Source organism: Cimex lectularius, unplaced genomic scaffold (assembly GCF_000648675.2).
Source record: "Cimex lectularius strain Harlan isolate CLEC.00 unplaced genomic scaffold, Clec_2.1 scaffold21, whole genome shotgun sequence".
NCBI lineage: Eukaryota > Metazoa > Arthropoda > Insecta > Hemiptera > Cimicidae > Cimex > Cimex lectularius.
In genome coordinates, this window is record NW_019392671.1 from 1352262 (window position 1) to 1364863 (window position 12602).

At 35.2% G+C, this 12602-nt stretch overlaps 1 protein-coding gene across 4 annotated transcripts in view; it reads right to left on the reverse strand.

The window, feature by feature from the left end:
* The window catches only part of LOC106668565 (transcription factor Sox-13), a 597903-nt gene that overhangs the window by 305948 nt on the left and 279353 nt on the right, over positions 1–12602 (reverse strand). For all 4 annotated transcript variants that reach the window (XM_014397456.2, XM_014397454.2, XM_014397455.2 and 1 more), the window contains one exon: positions 1369–1416. The gene's annotated coding sequence lies outside the window, so the exon portion shown is untranslated. The remainder of the gene's footprint in view (positions 1–1368; positions 1417–12602) is intronic.

The window sequence follows — 12602 nt, forward strand, 5'->3', positions numbered from 1 at the left end:
CCGAATTGGTTGTTGTGAGAGGAATATCTCTAGCTTCACAGAGGTAATTAATTAAAAGACCCAATCGAACACCTCTGGGATCAACTTAAGAGTCGAGTACGTCGACGAGGTCCTACCAGCCCAGAAGAGTTGGAAACAGCTGTTCTTGATGAATGTGAAAGAATTCCTCAGGATTTTTATAAATAATTTCCAAGGAAGGTATTTAACGAACGTGATTCGAGGCAGAGGTGGAAACACTCGGTATTAAAGGGGACAATTTTTTGTTTGTTCTTTGATCAACAGATTTTTCAATGTATTTCCATTATCTTTGTTGTATTCAAACAGACAAAAATAATTTAAAAAAAATTAACCTTGCTTAAAGAAAAAGAAATTACACTATTTTTTTATTAACAACAGGTATAAAAGAAATCATCACTTTTTTCAGCTGATTAAAGTTACAAAGGTCTGTAGAACTTTTCACGCCCAGCATTGGGGTTAAATTGGCCACGATTCTCTCTTTTGAAAGTTCGGATTGACAAGGTTAATACAATATTTTCTCGTGTAATAATATATAATTCGAGTTTATTTATCATTCGATAAAATAATTCCTCAAAAAACAGACGCCGTTTAGAAAGAAGTCAAAAAGACGGTTCGAATATTTCCATTCCGACTTTACTTACGTAGGGTCTTAAAGGAAAAAAATGTCAAGGGAAAAATGAAAAATGAAAAACCGAAAAAAAAACACGAACAGTTCCCTTTCGTCCAATACCGAAGACAGAGTTTGTCTAAAAGGGGACCCGGTGGTGTTCACCTTTTCCAATCCATATCCATTTTCGATTCCTCCTCCTTTCGACAAGTTTGTCTGGCGAGTGGGTCTTTGAGAAAACTTCCTTTACTTTTAGCCCCGTCTCTCTCTCCTCACCAATCACACCGGCAACTCTTTTACCTCCCACCGTCAAAACTACAACGAAGAACAAGATAACACATTTCTCCTCCCTTAGTTTTGTACCTAAAATACTTTCTTCGCTGGCATCTAAAATAAATGTTGACCAACTTGCTACCCCCAGTCACGAAAGGGTTTCCCGTCCAGATATCAACGTTATATTATTAAATAATCAATTCCTATGCCCATCCTCTTACCGTTACTGACTGTTAAAATAATCGTTTTTTCCTTTAGAACAGCAATTAACCTTTCTTGCAAGCTCGTTTTGCATTTGCTTAGCATTTTAATACGATAAGCCGAGCTAAACGAAAACATGTTTACAACAACTTTTAATTTTTAAAAACCAACTCCCTCTTCACTGTTTAAACAACAGAAATACATTTTGCAAGTAAATCCTCTTATGAAGTTTAATTTAAACATATTTTTACATATAAAGAAAGACTTACTTCTTCAGAAGATTGACTAGTCGCGTCCCTTTCAATGTGTTTTGAAACCTAAAGAAAAGAAAACAGATTAAACAAGTGCATAATCAAACAAACCCATAGTAAAACAAGCTACAGAATTTATGGAATAGTTGTACAGTTTTCGCCGCTTATCCTCCTTCTGTGAACGCAAAAAAATAAACTGTCATAGACTATTTATGGATCACCGTTCAAGCTGTTTAGACTGCGAGTGAAGCCGAGCGATGCCAAGCGATATCACGTAAGAATAAGCTTCATTAGCAAGGAAAGAAGTTTTCATTTACTATGCATGGATCAGCGTGCGACCTGTTTATTCTGCGAGGGATGCCGTGTGATTCCACGCGATGCGATGCGTATGTAATCGCAAATATTTTTCTGTTTCATGTGAACTCGACGAGCTATTGTGATCTTTTCTTATAAAATAGAATTATAAACAGTCCTTTTCTGCTTAATTTTTTACAACAGAAAGAAGGCACAGATAAAATAAATGCTAACGGTTCAAATTGAAGAATGATGATGGTAATGGCTAATCAACCATTTAACCTGAATAGTTAATGGACTAGATTCCTCCACTTGAAATTCTCTAATCAAATCTTTCGGCTCTTGGATGACAGAAAGATTTCGCGATCTCCCTAGAATAAGTTTAAACCCAAAGCTATAATGATAGGATTATTTAACAAAGACATTAATATTTGTAATAATCAATGATTATCAATTTTGTGAGGATGGAACAAAAAAGTAATAAAATATTTCAATTAAATATACTTTTTATCTAAGGTCTTGATTGAGATCAGTGTCACGAACGGGATTCGAACCCAGGACCTTCGGCTAAATACACCGCTGCTTAAACCACTTGAGTTATCGTGACTTCAATCCACCCAGATGCCAACTTCTCATCTCCACCTACAGCCTTTCGAATTTTCACGTATTTTCAAATATCGTGGGTTTGAGGCCCGCAAGTGACTTTGTCTATTTCATCTCAACTAAGACCTTAAATAAAAAGTTTAATTAATTGAAATAATTAATACGATCAATTATGACTGTTGAACATATATGTATTAAGTTAATACAATAATTAATAATTTTGGTCGTGTTGAAATTAGTTGATCAAGTGGCAAGCCTGTGCTTTTTCCGGTGCTTCTCTCTGTTGCCTCCAGCCAAAAACTCATCGTCCGGATCCGCGGCTCATTTTAGAACTGAGGATCTACACTCGATTATTCAAAAGAGAGTAAATAAAAAAAAAGTGTTTGTACTAAGCAGGGATTTATTGTTATACATGTCTGCTGGTTGTGATTTTTCTGCCTACTGTAGATTTTTTATTGAAGGTTTCAAGACGGAAAATGGTCAAATGGGAAAACATGCATCACGATGTAATAAAAAATATCAATCATTGTATTTTCGTAACGTCGTAGGTAAAAATTTATGTTTATTGGTCTTCCTTTTCGTTTCTTTTCCTTTTTTTTCTCTTATACTTATCTTTATTGCGAAACTTCAGTTTTCCATAAAATGACAGGATATACAGAAGTAATATATTTTCAGTTAAAACTTTTGAAACTTTACTGACAAAATTAAAAGAAAATTTCGACAGACCATGCGAAAAAAATAAACTACAGCTGTTTGGTAGAATAAAAGCCCAGAAACGAATTGAAGAGCCTTTTCATGGTATACAGATGGACCCAAAATGAAACATAAAGTGGGGTAGGAATAACAAATCTGAAATTTTTATATAATGAAACCCCTAAAATTTGTCATGCCGTGAGATTCAATTTGTGAAAGGTCCCCACTAAAGTATGTTTTCTGACGAAATCCATTTGACAGACCAAAACCAACCAGAGCAAACAGGGAACGACTAAACTAAATGTAATAATTCACTAGTTTTCGAGGTTCTCTTGACCAAACAATATATTTCAATTTATTAATCTGTATTTAAGGTATTGGTTGAGATGAAAAAGTCAGTGACACAAGCGGGATTCGAACCCACGACACTCGGCTAAATACGCCGCTGCTCTACCACTTGAGCTATCGTGACCCCGATCCACTCGTTTTTGATCTCAACCAATACCTTAAATAAGGATTAATTAATTGAAAGATATTATTTGGTCAGGCGGACCAACTAAATAAACTAGTGTATTTAATAAGTTAAATGAAGTATATCTTCACTGAAGTTCTCCGTGACCATTTCATTTGTCCCGAGATTCAAAAAGATTACAAGACATTTGAAAAATGGCAAAAAGGAGGGAAAATTCAAAACGTGGGGTTAAGATGGGAAGTTGGTGTCCGAGTGGATCGAAGTCACGATGGCTCAAGTGGTAGAGCAGCGGCATATTTAACCGAATGTCGTGGGTTCGAATCACGCTTGTTACACTGACTTTTTTATCTCAACCAATACCTTAAATAAAGATTAATTATTTAAATGTAATAATTTGCAATTATAATCAATTGGCCATTTTCATTGCTGCAAGTACAGATGTCTTTTGATTTCTTGTTCGTGTAGAAACCAAACCATAATTCCTATAGTTATTCAGATATCGTGAGATGCGGTCGGGTGCATCTCACGATATCTGAATAACTATCGATTAACGGTCACTAATCTCTACACATAATTCCTATCTTGTACCATCGATTTGGAATTTATACGACCAGTACAAACGATTTCGATTCGTCCTTTAATAAACGTAAATCTCAGATGGCTTATATTTTTGTTAAATATTATTTTATGTAAATAATTCATCTTGACAAACAAAGGAACTCCATTTATAATTAAATTTGACGTCGTACCTGATATAAATGTTCCCTTTTGGATAAAAAACTTTTCCTAAACGTTCAACTACATGCAGCTATGAAGGAAAAAACGGTGTACGTTTGAGTAGTAATGGAGTCCTTCATGGCAAAACAAAGATTTGGCGAAGAGACAAAAATTGCCGAACATGGGCTGGTGGAAAGTGCTACCAACCCGTCATATTCACCGGCCATAGTGCCTTCAAATGATTACATATAAAATGGATCTTATATTAATTTTCAAGCCTAATTTTTTTATGAGTAGCAGGCATGAAATAATTTTTTTGGGGTGTCAGGTGGCCAAAAATGTTACACCACAGTACTTAAAAATGGGATTCTTTTCACATACTCACATACATACTAAGACCTGGGGGTTGAAAATGACCTCCGCTTATTAGTGTTCTGATTGTTTTTGCAAAAGATGTATTATTAAAGTAGACAAACATAACATGTCTATTGATAATCGACGTTTTCATTTTCTGATTCATGAACCATTAATTCTCAAGGTAGGGCTGTAAGTTGGGGGGGGGGATATTCCTCTAAGTAAATATTGAGTGAGACAAGTCCGTAAAGAGGGTAATCAAAGAAGTACCAACCCCTGGAGGAGGTATTCTTCCCTATAAATACTGAAAGTGGCTGTTCAACTACCCTCTTCACTCCCTTTAGAGTCTTTCCTGTGGGGTGGAGTGATACCCTTGTCCTAAATTAACTCGAAGATATATTATTTCTCCGACCGGACTTCGTTGGATGTTAAATTCGATATTGGACAATCAATGCCAATTTTATAAAGTATATTTTGACCATATGCATATGAACTTAGAGGGTAGGATATAGATAGAAGAGGCAACAGAGCTTCCTGCATCTAGACATCCACCTCTATCTCACTAATCAGCATTTATTAATTAATCAGGCTCTATTGCTGAGTAGAGGTGCTTTTGCGTAGGGACAGGTTTTAGGTTTTTCCTCATCTATTTAGTAGCATAGCCTGGCTTTGTTTAGTGGTTCTTTAATAGTTGTGACTAGGTTTTCTTTACATAGTAGAAAAAACTACGCCTGAATGGACCTTCAAATATAAGAATAGAAAAGGTAATAGAGCCATTTGCATCTGGAGCTTTTTCTGACTAGACAGCTATTATCAATTTTTCCGCCAAATATCGCAAATTATAATAGTTTATTTATTGTTGTCTAGATCCGTTCTGGTCCATTCAGTCCAGTATTAGCCTCCAACAGTTATTTTCCTTCAGTTTTCTCTTAATTTCAAGAAGTATTTATTTTATGTTTCGAGAATTATCGCATTCAAAATAACGCGAATGCCGCCTCCCGCATCCTCAATGCGACACATTATCTAGGATTCTCTTTTACCTTTGGCCAGAGTTATTATAGCTTTTAGCTATTAAACTGCTCTCCACCTTGGTTGTAGAGATACGACCGACCAGCGCACACGCAACAATTGATTAGGTTCCACTAGTGGTTCTTTTTTGTAGGAGATTGCTTGATGTTTTTTCTCACCTAGTACCATAGCCTGTTCCTTTATAGATGAAACTGCTTGTAGTTTTGTTTTCAGAGTAGCAAAAACCTACGCCTGGATCGAATTTTAACAGTAAGAATAGATAAGCAACACAGCCTCTTACATCTGGACCACTATCCTCATTAGTTAACTTCAAATTACTGGTTTGTAGGTGAGGGTGAGTCTACATGGATTTCTACCTCACCTAGTAGCAACAACCTACGTCTAGATAGACCGCCAGAGTAGCACAGAATCTTTCTATTCTTGAAATCTGCACAATGTTTTTTCTGTCATCCAGTACATATGCTTTGTTAGCCGACAAAGGCCAGAATTTGTACTCATTATCAGCTTTAAGCTTTTGATCAGGTTACAGGGTTAGCTAGTGGTGGTTTGGTTGTGTGGAATACAGATTGCGGTTTTTCATCTCACAGTAAGGTTACGATTGGTATTTTATCAAAAGGTTGTCTATTTGTACACGTCTGCCAAATTTATTGGGAAGTATGTTGGATACCTCATGAATTTGGTCCTAGACTGCACTAGTCTGCATTAAACCACTGATCTGGCAGGTTCTTGCGGCTCGGTAACCTGTCAAGTGGTTCTTCCGCGCAGAGTCTGCTTGTGGCTTTTCCTCACTTAGTACGAATAATCTACGACTGAATACGCTCTCACAGTAACACTTCCTCTTCTTGGCAAAATCTGCTCTTTGGTTCTTCTGCCATTCAGTGTATGCATTCTTAGGCGTCAGTGATCAGTCAGGAAACGTCCCTTTATGAATCTTTGCGTGAATCATGTTTTTGGGGCGCTGGTCCATCAGGATTTAGTCTCATTAAGGATCTATTTTGTAACAGAAATGATGAAGATGAGGTATCTATTTTGTAATGTGTCCTTTTTGTGACTGATTGCCAGACCACAACAGGGTTAGGAACCGGAAGTGTTAGCTCCACTCTTGGCCAGTATTTCTGCCTGCTCATTGAGTGCCCAGGAACCTAAAGACAGTATTGTTACTGACTCCCTCCAAAAATATGATACAACTCCAGATACATTTCTATAAAAAATACAGGAAAATGTAGGGATAGAAAACGCTAGAGAAACTTTTTTATCAAGACATAAATAAATCTATTTTAGCTCTCTAATTTTATTAAATATTACTGGTCCGCTTTAGACGATCGATCAATTTCCATAACTGGCCAGTGATTGTTGTGTGTAGGAGACTGCTTGGGGCTTTTCGATCATCACAGTAACAGAAGGGGATAAAATTCCTTGATTTCCCCGGATGAGAGTCTCTTCCTCTCCTTAGCATAATCTGCACTGTTTCTTCAACAACATAGTGGTTTCTTTATAGATGAGACTGCTGGAGGTATTTCACACCTAGTTTCATAGCCTGGCTACTGGTTCATTGTATATGCGACTGCTTGTGATTTTTGCTGTCATATTAGGCTAAATCGACCCTCAAGTGTAGAGACAGAACAGCCTCTTGGGACGTCAATCACACGAGAGAGATAATATTCGATAGCCTGGCTAGTGGTGGTTTTATGTACTAGACGGCTTGTGGTTTTTTACTATGGTGACAGTCAGGATCACTATGTCCTTGGTGCCCAGAAACGCCAGGACATTATTTTAACTGGCTCCCAGCATGGATTCCATTTCTCCCGAAACGCATTTTGACTTCACCTGAAAAGTCTACAAAAATACAATTGTTACGATTGGTACCAAACGTGTTGAAACAACTCTAAACGTAACGAGAACAAATAGGGAAAAATAAAATTACGCGGTTTGTCGGTAGAACTGCTTAAGGGGAAAAGGGGGAAGTACTTTTCCCCTTATGCTACATTTTACAAAAAGTAATTTAAAAATAAAATAAGGAAGTCCGACTGAGCATAAACATCGATTTTGCTTCCGAACAGTTTTCGTCATTTTCTTTTTCCGCCGGCGCCGTTATTGAATTGGAGCTTATAAAGCTAAGTCTGGGAAAAGCGAGACGGGCACACATCGACATTCACCACACTCACATACGCGGCCCAACTTTTTATTCGCTCTTCTCGAGATGAATTGAATTCGGCGAAAACTTTCAGAGAAACCAATTTCAATTGGCTGCGGCGAGGGCATAGCAACTTTTTATTCACCTTGCCGTTATTAAGCCCCACAGACGACAATGGCCTGGTATTTTTTCATGTGAAGACTGAAAAATCACCTATCCAATTTTCCCGATTTCAATGTAATAATTGTTTTTCGGTTGTTAGTACATAGGGACAAAAGTTTTGTACAAAGTAGTAACATCTTTCAAAAAAGTATTAACCTACTGCATCTCACAAAATCTCAATCAATAAGAAGAACAATCCATTTCGTGCAAGTCCATGACTCACAATAATACAATAAACACCCATAACGGATTGTGGAATGTAAATTTACTGTTGAGTTGGATAAAGGTCAATGACCACTACTAAGTTCATCAGGTACTATGATCCTCCTTATACTGATTATAGCTCCATCTATTGTGGCTTCATAGGTTTTTATTAGCTTCCAGGTCTTGGAAGTGACTCATGAGCTATTGCTTTTCATTGAGTAAACATCTTCACTTTATTAGGCCATTTATCGCGTTTTAACTATTCTTCTCGACAGAACCTACATAGGTTTTACCCTGGTATTTTCATATAATTCATATATAACTGCTTAATAGTAATTCGGCAGTGTTCTGTTAACAATACTATTTAGTAATTCGGTTTCGGAAGAGCAGAAATGTTTCTTGTTCAGGCGACACGCTCAGTCCGATTGTAGCTTCTTTTAAAGTTAATTTTTTATTCTTGTCACTAACAACCTATCAATAAAAGTCTTGATATCCATTGTTTTTAGCCATGGTTTTAATTGTTTATAATTACTTTTTATAATTAGCAGGTGGTAATGGGAGTTTAATATACGGTGTATGGGCCAAATGAATCCAGTTTTGAGTTCATCAGTACTTTTTTAAATGCATATTCATCATCTGAGAAATTTGAAAAAAATCAGCATTTTTTATATCAGTTTGAACTGTAGTTTTTAATTTTAATTTTGTATCTATTTTATTTCTTTACAATCGTTATTTTTTAGGCATTCTTTAACTTTAGAAACGTATTTTTGGTGTTCAATGATAATTATACTATTTCCTTTGTAGGCTTTTCAAATAATTTTTAAAAAATTGTTACACAGTTTTAACAAATGGAGGGAACCGGATTGGTTTGAAAAATTTGAAATAAAAAATGTTAATTAAACAAGGAGATAAATGCATATATAATATAAAAGATTTTGTTTTACTCCCAATTTTAAACTTGTACATAAATTATATTCAACATACAAATTAATTCAAAATTATTTTCTTGCAGTATATTTATATATGCAGTATTAACATAATGTTTAGACTTTTTATGTAAGGTTTTGGTTGAAATGAAAAAGCTAGTGCCACGAGCGGGATTCGAACCCACGACCTTACTTACTTTTAATACTCTTAGCAGTTATCTTTTATACAAAACATTTTAGTTTATATTGAATTTTATAGCATGCGAAATTAAATATGTCTAAACTAGATTTTCGTCAAATTTATTTGTACGTATTTAAACTTGGGCGAAATGCGGCCAAAACTGCGCATAATATCAATACTGTTGGGGGGGGGGAGCATGAACGAATACACGGTTGCGAGGACTAAATTTTTCTTTTAATTTATCATTAATTGTTTCAACGACCTCGCATAAAAAAAGGGAAAAGGTAAATATAAAAATAAAACCTTTTACCTTCTTGGTCAAGATTGGAAAGAAATATAAATGGAGAAAAGAAGGGAAAATAAGGAAAAAATTCAGTACTGAACTTATTATTTTTTAATTGAAAAAATATTACATTTACAATAGTGTTTGTACAAAGGGAAACTGAAAAGCAAAAACGAGCGTTACCTCCTGCCCTGAAGAACTCTTCGATCTTGCGTATTTATGCTGAGAATTTCGCTGGTCGTGAATTAAAAGTCAACCGGGCGGACTACCGAAGTGAAAAACAAAGAATCAGTGCTTCTTATCGAGCACTTTGGTTTTTTTTTTGCCCCCTTCTCTCTTCATACCAAAAAACAAATAATTGTTGTGACGTTAACTCTATTATAATGGCGCTCCCATCCGGTATAAGTACGAATCGTCACACGGTGGAGCACAGATTTCGCATCCAGATTTCGATATCGAAGACAGGGCAGGTCGCAGTAGGACTTCGCTACAGAATTCCTCTTTTTTTGGGTACTTTGATCACTTCTTGAGGGGTAACATTTTTGGAGAATGTGGTGAAGCCGAAAACGCCTTCCAAGACTTTATTATGAGTCGAAATAAGGATTTGTAGGAATAAAAGCGCTTATTTATTATATTATTTATTTATATATAATATTATTATTTATTATTATTTATTATAAAAGCGTTATTTTTGCACAAGTCCAATATTAAAACACGATTTTTGTACAATTAACGCCAAATTTACGCCATAAAAATATAACACGTCAATTCTTCTTACAGTAGGAAGAGGTTCTAGTGACAATAGTTTTTGACCCAAAATATTTGTAAACCTTAATAGCTATCAAACAGCGTAAAGGATGGCGAGTTGAAAGTTTATCCAGCCAAAATACGCACAAACACTAGATCTGCAACTTTAAAAAATTATAAATCAAATTACAAATAAATTCATAGTAATATTTTATATGTATTTGTATAATTTAAACAATGTTTATAAATCCCAGGCCCTGAAGATGATCTCAATAAAAATCAAAACGTTGGCACGATAGAGAAAATGTTTTTCTAAACGTATATCTCACCAGACTGCATCTCACGATCTCTAAATAATCTTTAAATTGATGAACTTCTAAACCGCAAATCTTATAGGAACTCAGTTTTATTCTATGGAGAATAGGTTTTAATTTAATAGAAAACAATTAAAATGCATTTGTTTGGTCCGAAAAATGGTTGTTTTAAGAAGTAAAATATATAATCCGCTGATGTGCTGTTGTGGATCACAAAATGACATTAAAAATTTAATTAATCCTCAGACAAATAAAACATATTTATATACGACGAATTTTGTCTTTATTCATTTGGCATTGACATGTAACAAAATTGCAATTTTTAGACAACAGAAGAATAATGTTTTAATCATATGAACATTTGGTGAAGATCAGAGTTCCCTACTAGTTTCTTTTATATATAATAGTTTCCATTTTTTTACGAAAAAGTTTTCTTCCTTGTCAGGTGAAAAATTCTGGAGATGAAAAAAAATTTAGGTGATTGTGTATAAAAGAAATTGAGAAAAAACCCTGCTCTTCACTACTGTGAGCATAAGTTTAAAAAAGTGTTTTTCAGTTGTCTAAAAATACAAGATAATGCCAATTGAATAAAGAAAAAACTAGTCGTGTAGATTTCTAATTTTTATTTCACCTGTCTTTCATCCTTTTACTAGTTCATCGAGACAAAATACTCAGAAACACTATATACGAAGCTTTGAATGTCATGGGGCCAGTTTCATTGTGTGCCAAATATGTTCTAGGGTAATAGACAATTTAAAAAATAAAATGTATGTTTCTTTTGAAAAATGGTTCCTTTAAAACGTAAAATGTACAGTCGGCTAACGAGATGTCATGGATTACCAAATAACACGGTAATGGGATGACTTACTTCTCAAAGCAAATACAATTTAGATGTCAACACGACCGTTGTGTTTTGTGTTTATAAAATTTGCTTTATCTTATAATAAAAAAATTAGACAATCGATTTTTTTTAAATGCATGCTCGGAGTTGGCGGGGATATAATAGCTTCAATTTTTTTCCATCTCGAGGTTTTCTATTAAAAAGTTGGCCTTCTTGTAAGGTGAAAAAAGCTTCGAGGTGGAAAAAAATTGAAGTGATATACAAAAGAAACTGACAGAAAATCTACCCTTCACCAACTGTGAGTAAGCGTTAATTTTTTTTTCTTTTATGTTTTGTAACCAATAATTTTTTGTTACAAGATAATGCCAATTGAATAAAGGCGAAACTGGCCACGTAAATCTATAATTGTTAATTCGTCTGACTGACTCATCCCATTAATGTTAGAAGTAAAATTTATTCACATGTTTTCGTCTATGAGACCAGCAATGGCAGGAGGTTCCAGAATTTCTCGTACATGATATTTGACGAAATATTACAAAAGAGTAACATCTCAACTAGCTTGAATCTAGCTTCATTTTATGTTCATTTATGATCAGCATCGTATTGAATTTATTTTGTTTTTGAAACAAAGGACCGATGGTAACAATGGCTTTAAGGGTCGGAAATGATTATGAAGATGAAGGTAAGTAAAATAAAGGACTCACTGTTATCAAATTATGGTCGTGGCTAACGAAGCCGTAGCTTTAATTCGAAGGCTTTAAAAATGAGAGGAAATAATCACCGGCAGAGTTCACGGACCCAATCCTGGTACTAAAAGAAGAAAAGAGAAGCTGAGATTACGAAAAGATTCCAAGCTCTTACTTTCCCTTCCGAAGGCTTCGGTACAAATAATCCCGGGATTCGTCTTAAAGTGATGAAGTGGATTTAATTTTGACGATCCTTGTAAAACAAAGACGTGATATTTGTTATTTGATTAGGTTGTTGTTGGGCTCGTCCTTGAAGTGATGGGGATATATTGCTTCATAAGGGCACAGGATGTTGAGGCATATATCACGGCTCGGCCCATTATACCAGCACAACGGAGGGTTCACAAAGAGGTTCTGTTGTGAAAAAGTAGCTCACGATTAATCATATTCAAGGAGCCCTGTTGCGCCATCTCCCCCCTTTTATTGTCAACTCCCTTTGTCACTAGTTATCTCTTACAAATATACCTCGATTCACCCCTCCCTTTTGCTTATTACATTTTTTTACCCTGGATAGTAAAATCGGCGGACAATGGGGTAAAATAATATTTTATG